This window comes from Anabrus simplex, chromosome 3 (assembly GCF_040414725.1).
Source record: "Anabrus simplex isolate iqAnaSimp1 chromosome 3, ASM4041472v1, whole genome shotgun sequence".
Classification (NCBI taxonomy): Eukaryota; Metazoa; Arthropoda; class Insecta; order Orthoptera; family Tettigoniidae; genus Anabrus; species Anabrus simplex.
This window is the reverse complement of record NC_090267.1, coordinates 70,296,680-70,305,012: the sequence shown is the minus strand read 5'-3', so window position 1 is coordinate 70,305,012 and position 8,333 is coordinate 70,296,680. Positions and strand designations below refer to the sequence as shown.

The 8,333-nt window shown below is 45.0% G+C and overlaps 1 protein-coding gene across 1 annotated transcript in view; it reads left to right on the top strand.

Moving 5' to 3' along the window:
• The first annotated feature begins 2,774 nt into the window (after positions 1-2,774).
• LOC136867019 (1-acyl-sn-glycerol-3-phosphate acyltransferase alpha) overlaps positions 2,775-8,333 on the top strand; it is a 189,190-nt gene continuing 183,631 nt past the window's right edge. Inside the window, exon 1 of the mRNA XM_067144114.2 lies at positions 2,775-2,858. The gene's annotated coding sequence lies outside the window, so the exon portion shown is untranslated. The remainder of the gene's footprint in view (positions 2,859-8,333) is intronic.

Below are 8,333 nucleotides of genomic sequence, written 5' to 3'. Positions count from 1 at the left end.
CGGTTAATGCCGGTATTGGATGACGCTTGATTTGTCGTCCATAATGCCCCATACGTGCTCAATGGGCGAAAGGTCTAGTGCTCGCAGCCCAAGGCAACTGGTTGCAACTCTGTATAGCACGTTGCGTTGGGTAACAGCAGCGGTATGAGGACGAGCGTTATCCTGTTGAATGCGAATGAATGGTAGCACACCCGATTCAATCACGCGTCTGACATACAAATCCGTTGTCAAGATTTTTGGGTTAACGACGAGAGTGCTCCTGCTGTCAAGGAAAATTGCTCCCCACGTCATAACTGCTGGTTTAGGTCCAATGTTGAGACGCCGCAAATAGCTTGGTTCCGAGCGCTCACCCGGCCTCCTTCTTACAAACTTACGACCATCACTGGCACCAAGACAGAAACAGACTTCATCTGAGAACACAACAGACCTCCACTCAGCCCTCCAATGAGCTCTAGCCTGATACCACTTAAGTCGCAGATGGCAGTGATTCGAAGTTATTGGCATGAACACTACAGGACGTCTAGTTCGGAGCTGTCCCTCAAGTAATGATCTTACAGATCATTGTGTCACTCTCGTGCCAACTGAGCCTCTGACGGCGGCTGCAGATGCAATAGATCAACCACAGCCATTCGGCGATTACGGGGTCTTCCCTCTCCGTGCGCGGCCACCTGGTCTTCTTGAGAAAGTGCTTTTTCCCGCGACTATTGTTGCCAACACCAATGCACGCCGTCTCTCACGCCAGAGAGATGTGATACGTTGAAGGAGATGTCCGGAGAAGGTGAGAGGGTTGGCGGCCGAGGCCTACACTAGGAACTGTCTCCACATTCACCTTAGTGCAGGAGAATCGGAAACCAGTTTCAAGACAGCCGATAGCCCCTCTCTGTCTCCCAAATGCAGAGGCGTAGAGCCACGGCAGAACTGCGGCCACTCATCCTCTGTTCGGTCGGTCGGTCAGAGTGCAGAGCTGTCGGACCACAGACCAGCCGTGACTACTTGCAGGTCGAAGCCTACTCTGTAACCGCCGACTTGCACTCACGAAGTCATAGAGCGTACTTAAAGCAAACTTACTTCACAAGATCATGGTGGCACTACTAGCACTAGCACGCAAATATGAATATGCGTTGTTTTTCAGATGTGCAAATACACCTCCCGAATTTAATTTATCCTGCACAACTCTTTCTTGGTGATGGAATTTCATTTACCGCCAGTGTAGAATATTAAATTTCTTTCGAGCGACTGTACATATCACGAACGTAACCTTTTTGTACGATTAGTTGTAGTCCTGTTCCTTAGCTGAATGGTGGCGTTCGGTTCAGAGCCTTGGATTCGGTTCCCGACAGGGCTGAAGATTTCAAGTGACTCGGTTTAAGTGTCGTAATTTACGTAAAAACCACCAAAGAAACACGCAACTGTGAATTCATCCTTCCACATAGGGTTGGAATCAGAAAGGACATCCAACCGTAAAACTGGGTATGTCCATATGAAATGCCGACCTTAATAAATTGTGAAAGAATGCCAGGAAGAAAAAATTGTAAGATTAATCGTAAATGATTCATGTTGAGCGGCTACTGAGGTGCTTGTGTTCTGTCCTTAAAGTTGTGTGATCGAATCTCCGTGCAGACTCTTGACAATTATGTGGAACACTTTAGCATACGGGCGGCTGTTTACATTTATGATGCCGAGCAAGTTGGCCGTGCAGTTAGGGTCGCGCAGCAGTGAGCTTGCATTCGGGAGATAGTGGGTTCGAATCCCACCGTCCACAGCCCTAATACGGTTTTCTACAGTTTCCCCATTTTCACATCAGGCAAATACTGGGGCTGTACCTTAAATAAGGCCACGGACGCTGCCTTCCTAATCCTAGCCCTTTTCATTCCTTCCGTCGCCGTAAACCTTCGATGTATTAGTGCGACGTTAAATCACAAGCAAAAATAAGAAAAATAAGTAACCGAATTGATTTAGCGAAGTTTCACGGCCGAATGCCTTTCCTGACACCAATCCTTAATGGTGGGATAATTCACTTTTGCGAATTTCTGTGCTGGTTTGTCTTGTGATTTATGAATTTAATGATGTGCATGTGCACTAAGACGAAGTCTTCAATGTAAAAGTCTCGTTTCTCCGCTTCCAAGCCAGAAGAATGATCCAGATGCGATTAAAATTCTTGGCGCAGCCAGGAATCGAATCCGGTACCCTCTGAACCGAAGGCCAGCACGCTGATCATTCAGCCAAAGCGCCGGACAATAAATAATATTCATTCTTCTTCTACCGCTTTTCCCACATCTGTGGGGTCACGGGTACGAACTGTGTCGCACTTGTGGATTTGACCATGTTTTACGGCCGGATGCCCTTCCTGACGCCAACTCTACATGGAAGGCTGTAACAATCACTACTGCGTGTTTCTGTGGTGCTTGGTATATGTATAACGTGTTGTCTGAATTTGCAGAGGAAAGTGTTGGGACAAAAACAAACCTCCAGTCCCCGAGCCAGAAGAATTAATCAGATGCGATTAAGAACCCTGAACCTGCCGGTAATTGAGCCTGCAACCCTCTGAATCGAAGGTCTCAACGCTGCCTTTCAGCCAAGGAATCAGACACTACACAATATTCATTAATTGACAATATGTTCAGATACCCGTGGTCGGTCCTGTTCGTTTGTCTTCTATCTGTCAAATGAATCAACACTACGAGCCATGTGCGTGCGCCGCGATGGTCAAATAGACGAGTGACGTCACGATCATGATTTCTGCGCGACCTCTCGTCTCAGTGTTGGTTCAGCCGGCTGTGCGCAAAGTGGTTGTAGTGTTGTGCTGTGCTGTTGTGTTGTGCTGGGACTTCACCTCGCCCGCCGACACGAGCCTTAACGTAAGTTACGTAATATTTAGTCTCAAAGTAATGTGTCCTGCTAGTGACCTCGTGGTTCCTGCACCGACACCCAGTGTTTACATTCATATGATTAGTGTCCGCTCCCTAGCAAAATATCTCCCAGTTTGCTTTGAATTTTAACCATCAGTTTTAATAAATATAGGGTCTATTTAAAAGATAAATAATTTTAATTTGTAAGAGCTAGGTTGCACCGAATTTTTGCACGAACTGACAGCTGACTGAGAGATAAAGTGTAATGAGTGCCAGATGTTTGTTGTTAATGTACTTTGAATAATAGACACATGGCATTAAATTACGTTTTCCCTAGAGTCTTCAATGTAAAAGTTGCGTTTCTTTGAATTGATTCATTCGTTGTGCCTTTTAAAAACAACTTTCTTGATTGTAATTTGCTTTCAAGATCAAGTCGATGTCATTTTGATCCATTATCGCGGGGCTCCTAAAAGCCGTACACAAAGAGGTAATCCGCTATTATCCTTCACCATCATTTCCATCCCTTATATCTTACACACGTATCTTTTCTAGAATGTTCTTAGAGTTTTCGAACCTAAGAACTCTTCTATATATACACTGTATTAATCTCTGTCCATTTGTAAACTAGGAGGCATAGCAATATGTGTGAAAATGTGTGTTTCTTTTAATAATGTTAAGGAATCTGCTAACCATTACATAACTACTGTAAAAGTCAGAAAGTCCATCTAGGAGGGATTTTCAAAAATATGTTACTATCTCGCTGGAAGTGTTTCATTTTTTCTAACCGTAACCGAATGTTTTGTAGAGCAGTGTGTTGGGTATTATTTCACATTAAGGACTCGCGGAAGGACATAACTAGTCCAAGTTACATGACAATAAAACTCAGTAAGTCATTAATAAGGTACATGAGCCTTCTCTATGGATATTAATTCATATTTAAGCACAGCTGTTATTTTTATATTAAAAGACGTATTGAAATATAAACATCCTAACCAATCGAGAAACTAAATTAGGACCGAGCTCGATAGCTGCAGTCGCTTAAGTGCGGCCAGTATCCAGTAATCGGGAGATAGTGGGTTCGAGCCCCACTTTCGGCAGCCCTGAAGATGGTTTTCCGTGGTTTCCCATTTTCACACCAGGCAAATGCCGGGGCTGTATCTTCATTAAGGCCACGGCCGCTTTCTTCCAATTCCTAGGCCTTTCCTGTCCCATCGTCGCCATAAGACATATCTGTGTCGGTGCGACGTAAAGCAAAGAAAAGAACTAAATTAGGGTCTAGAAATTGTTCCACATTATATGGCCCGCCTTTTGACTTCGATACCACAACAAACAAACCGAGCTGGGCTGAATAGCTTAGACGGTAGAGCGCTAACATTCTGAACCCAACTTGGTGGGTTCGAACCTGGTTCACTCCGGTAGTATTTGAAGGTGCTCAAATAGGTCAGCATCGTGTCAGCAGATTTAATGTCACGTAAAATAACTCCTACGGGACAAAATTCCGGCACGTCGGTGACTCCAAAAACCGAAGAAGTAGTTAGTGGGACGTAAAAAAAAACAATAAGATGATTGACATAAATATTTCTTCTGGCTGGGGGTCATCCTAAAATTTGCGTAACGTGACGCAACAAAATGTGTGATGAAGTGTAACCATAGCAACCGTACAGGCAGTAATGTAAGGTATGGATGGATGGTGAGACAATGTTACCTAGCAACCGTGGGTGGTTACCATCTGAAATTAGCAGCCGTTGATGGGTGACCATGACCGAGAGACATAATCATTTGATTTTCGCAAAGGGAAAAGTGTTTTTTGTTTGTTTTATTATTATAAACCCACCGTCCGCAGCACAGCAGCCCATTGAGGGCCTTGGCCTCACACCAGCCAGATAGCCAGCACGTGCCACATGGCAAGTCTGACGACATCCTCAGCTTTCGTGACCGCGTCCGGTACCTCTCCTATCAAACAGCTCCTCAGTTGGTCACACGACGATGAATGAACCCCAACCCAGCCCTCAGTCTAGAATTAATCTCTGCATTGGCCGAAAATCAAATCCGGGGTCTCCAGGTAAGAGGCAGGCGCGCTACTCCTACACTCTTGACTTTGATACCGGGTTCAAACAAACTTCTTATTGAAAGGTGCAGAGTGATGTTTGCGATTACTTTTCTTTCTGCCAAATGTTTATAATGTTACTCGTTTTACGTCCCTCTAACTACATGTTCATGGTTTTCGTGGACACCGAGGTGGCGGAATTTTATTTCGCAGGAGTACTCTTACGCGCCAGTAAAACTGCCGACACCAGGTTGAAGTATCTGGGTACCTTCAAATACCACCGGACTGAGCCAAGCTGGGCTCACAAGGCCAGCGCTCTACCGTCTGAGCCACTCAGTCCGGCTCCCAGTTGTTTAACGTGACACTAACACATGGAAGGTTCTCAGCGACTTAAGGATGAGTGATGGTGGTGGTGATTATTAAGAGGAATGAAAACTAGGCAATCATTTTCTGTTATCACTAATTAAAGGAAAAGTGGAAAGCAATTATTTTAATAATAATAATTTCGTCCTCTGTGGTGTAGTGGTTAACGTGATTAGCTGTCAAACACGGAGGCCCGAGTTTGATTCCCGGCTCTGCTACGAAATTTGAAAAGTGGTACGAGGGCTGGAACGGGGTCCACTCAACCTCGGGAGATCAACTGAGTAGAGGTGGTTCGATTCCTACCTCAGCCCTCCTCGAAGTGGTTTTCCGTGGTTTCCCACTTCTTCTCCAGGCAAATTCCGGGATGGTACCTAATTTAAGGGCACGGCCGCTTCCTTTCCCCTTCCTTGTATATCCCTTCCACTCTTCCCATCCCCCCACTAGGCCCCTGTTCCGCACAGCAGGTGAGGCCGCCTGGGCGAGGTACTGCACTTCCTCCCTAGTTGTATCTCCCGACCCAAGTCTCACGCTCCAGGACACTGCCCTTGAGGCGCTAGAGGTGGGATCCCTCGCTGAGTCCGAGGGAAAAGCAGAACCTGAAGGGTAAATAGATTAAGAAACAAATAATAATAATAATAATAATAATAATAATAATAATAATAATAATAATAATAATAATAATAATAATGTTATTGGCTTTACATCCCACTAACCACTTGTGCGGTTTTGGAAGACGCGTAGGTGCCGGAATTTTTTCCGCAGGAGTTCTTTTACGTGCCAGTATATCTACCGACACGAGGCTGGCGTATTTGAGCACCTTCAAATATCAGCGGGATGAACCAGGATCGAACCTGCCAAGTTGGGGGCAGAAAGCCAGGGCGTAACAATTTGCTTTACGTCGCCCCGACGCAGATCATATGACAATAATGGGATAGGAGTGGGAAGGAAGCGACTGTGACCTTAATTAAGGTACAGCCCCAGCTTTAGCCTTGTTTGATAATGGGAAATATCTGAAAACCATCCCCAGGGCTGCCGACAATAGGGTTCGAACCCACTATCTCCCGAATGACACAAACCGCGCAGCCACTGGCTCGGAGAAAATGAAAGAGATCCGATTCTTTGAGGAATGAAGGTATCATCAACAGAAAGGGAACGACCACGAAGGGCGTGGTAATGAAAGACGTTCTAGGCTTCGTTGGGATCGGAAGAGAGTAAGAGTTGCCAAGGGAGGTCGAACAGGAAATCACTAAGTGTGGTGCCTGACGCAAGTATCTGGATGTAATGGTACACTCAGCTAGGGGAGCCGTGGTCGCCAACCCAGGCTCCCAAGTTGAGAGCCCTGGTCCCCCCTTTTAGTGGCCTCTCAAAACAAGCAGATGTATTCCACCACCCCTACGTGCAATAAGTGACGTAAGGAAAAAAAGCTGCTCTGGTCTTAATTGAGATACAGTCCCGCCATTTGCTTGGTGTGGAAATGCGAAACCATGGAAATCATCTTCAAAAGGGCTGACAGTAAAGTTTGAACCACCGAGCTAGTTGGCCATGCGTTCTGGGGCACGCGGCTGTGAGCTTGCATCCGGGAGATAGCGGGTTCGATTCCCACTGTCGTCAGCCTGAAGATGGTTTTCCCTGGTTTCCCATTTGCAAATGCTCGGGCAGTACCTTAATTAAGACCATGGCCGTTTCCTTCCAATTCCTAGGCCTTTCCTATCCCATCGTCGGCATAAGACCTATCTGTGCCGGTGCGACGTAAAGCAACTAGCAAAAAAAGAAAGTTTGAACCCACTATCTCCTGAATGCAAGCTCACTGCTAAACGGCTCGGACCGCAGTAATATTCTATAGAATATCAACTTCTCTCAGTGAGATTTTGATTTCTTTAGCCTCGACAATATTAGAACATTTGAGACGTAAGTCCTTCATTTTTCTCCTCATCTATGATTCCTTCTTCCCTCACTCTTCAAGTATTCGTTGTTATATCGACTGTCGTCTCCAATCAAAAGGGGTTGTTGATCACGTGGTTTCGCACTTTATAGAGACAGTCGCAACACCAACGACACCCTCTATTTATTTATTTATTTATTTATTTATTTATTTATTTATTTATTTATTTATTTTAGTACTGGAAGTCTACGAGGACATATTCGGCTCGCCAGTTCCCTAGCTGTTTTTCCGGGTACACCTCATTGAGTGAGCTACATGTAGCGCTGTGTGAGGGTGGTATGTGTGCCAGGATTAGTAGCTGGTCTTCTGACCTCAAATGGCAGGTTCAATCCTGGCTCAGTCCGGTGGTATTTGAAGGTGCTCCAATACGTCAGCCTCGTGTCGGTAGATATACTGGCACGTAAAAGAACTCCTGCGGCACAAAATTCCGCCAGCTTGGCGTCTCCAAAAGCCGTAAAAGTAGTTATTGGGGCCTAAAAGCAAATAATATTAACTATTAATACTGTGTGTACGTATAATCGTTCGGGTTAGGAAAGGGAAGGAATTGGTCTCGGCCTTGAAAAAGGTGCCATCTCGATATTTGCCTGGAGATGAAATTAGAAGCCACAGAAAACCATTTCGAGGATGTCCGACGGAGGATTCGAACCCACCTGTATCCCGAGAACAGAGAATGCAACCACAACACAATCAGCGAATCTGTTCAGTAATCACCAGCTAACTCGTTGCAATGGCGGCTGATCAATAGTTCCATGCCAGGGATGACGAACTTAACAATAAAAGTGTCGCTAATATCTCCGTAGATATTGCTCCCGCATCAAAAAGGTATTAGATATCAAAACTGAATTTTTGTATATTTTTAATGTTTAAAATATTTTTACCAAAGTAGGGATCCCCATACTACGAGAAACGTAAAATTAAGCTATTTCCTCAATTGTGCCGAAAGTTGAAGGGCTAAAGGGCCCGAAAGGTTTCATGTGTAGCTCTATCAAACAAAACAAAATTCGAAAATCACGTCCGGCCTAAATACAGTTCCGGAAAAAACAGCCTAAAATCGCTTGTTTCTTTACTGCGTTCCTTTTTAATCAAATCCTATCCAAATTAACTTATTTAAATAGTTCCTTCTGTATTGTGT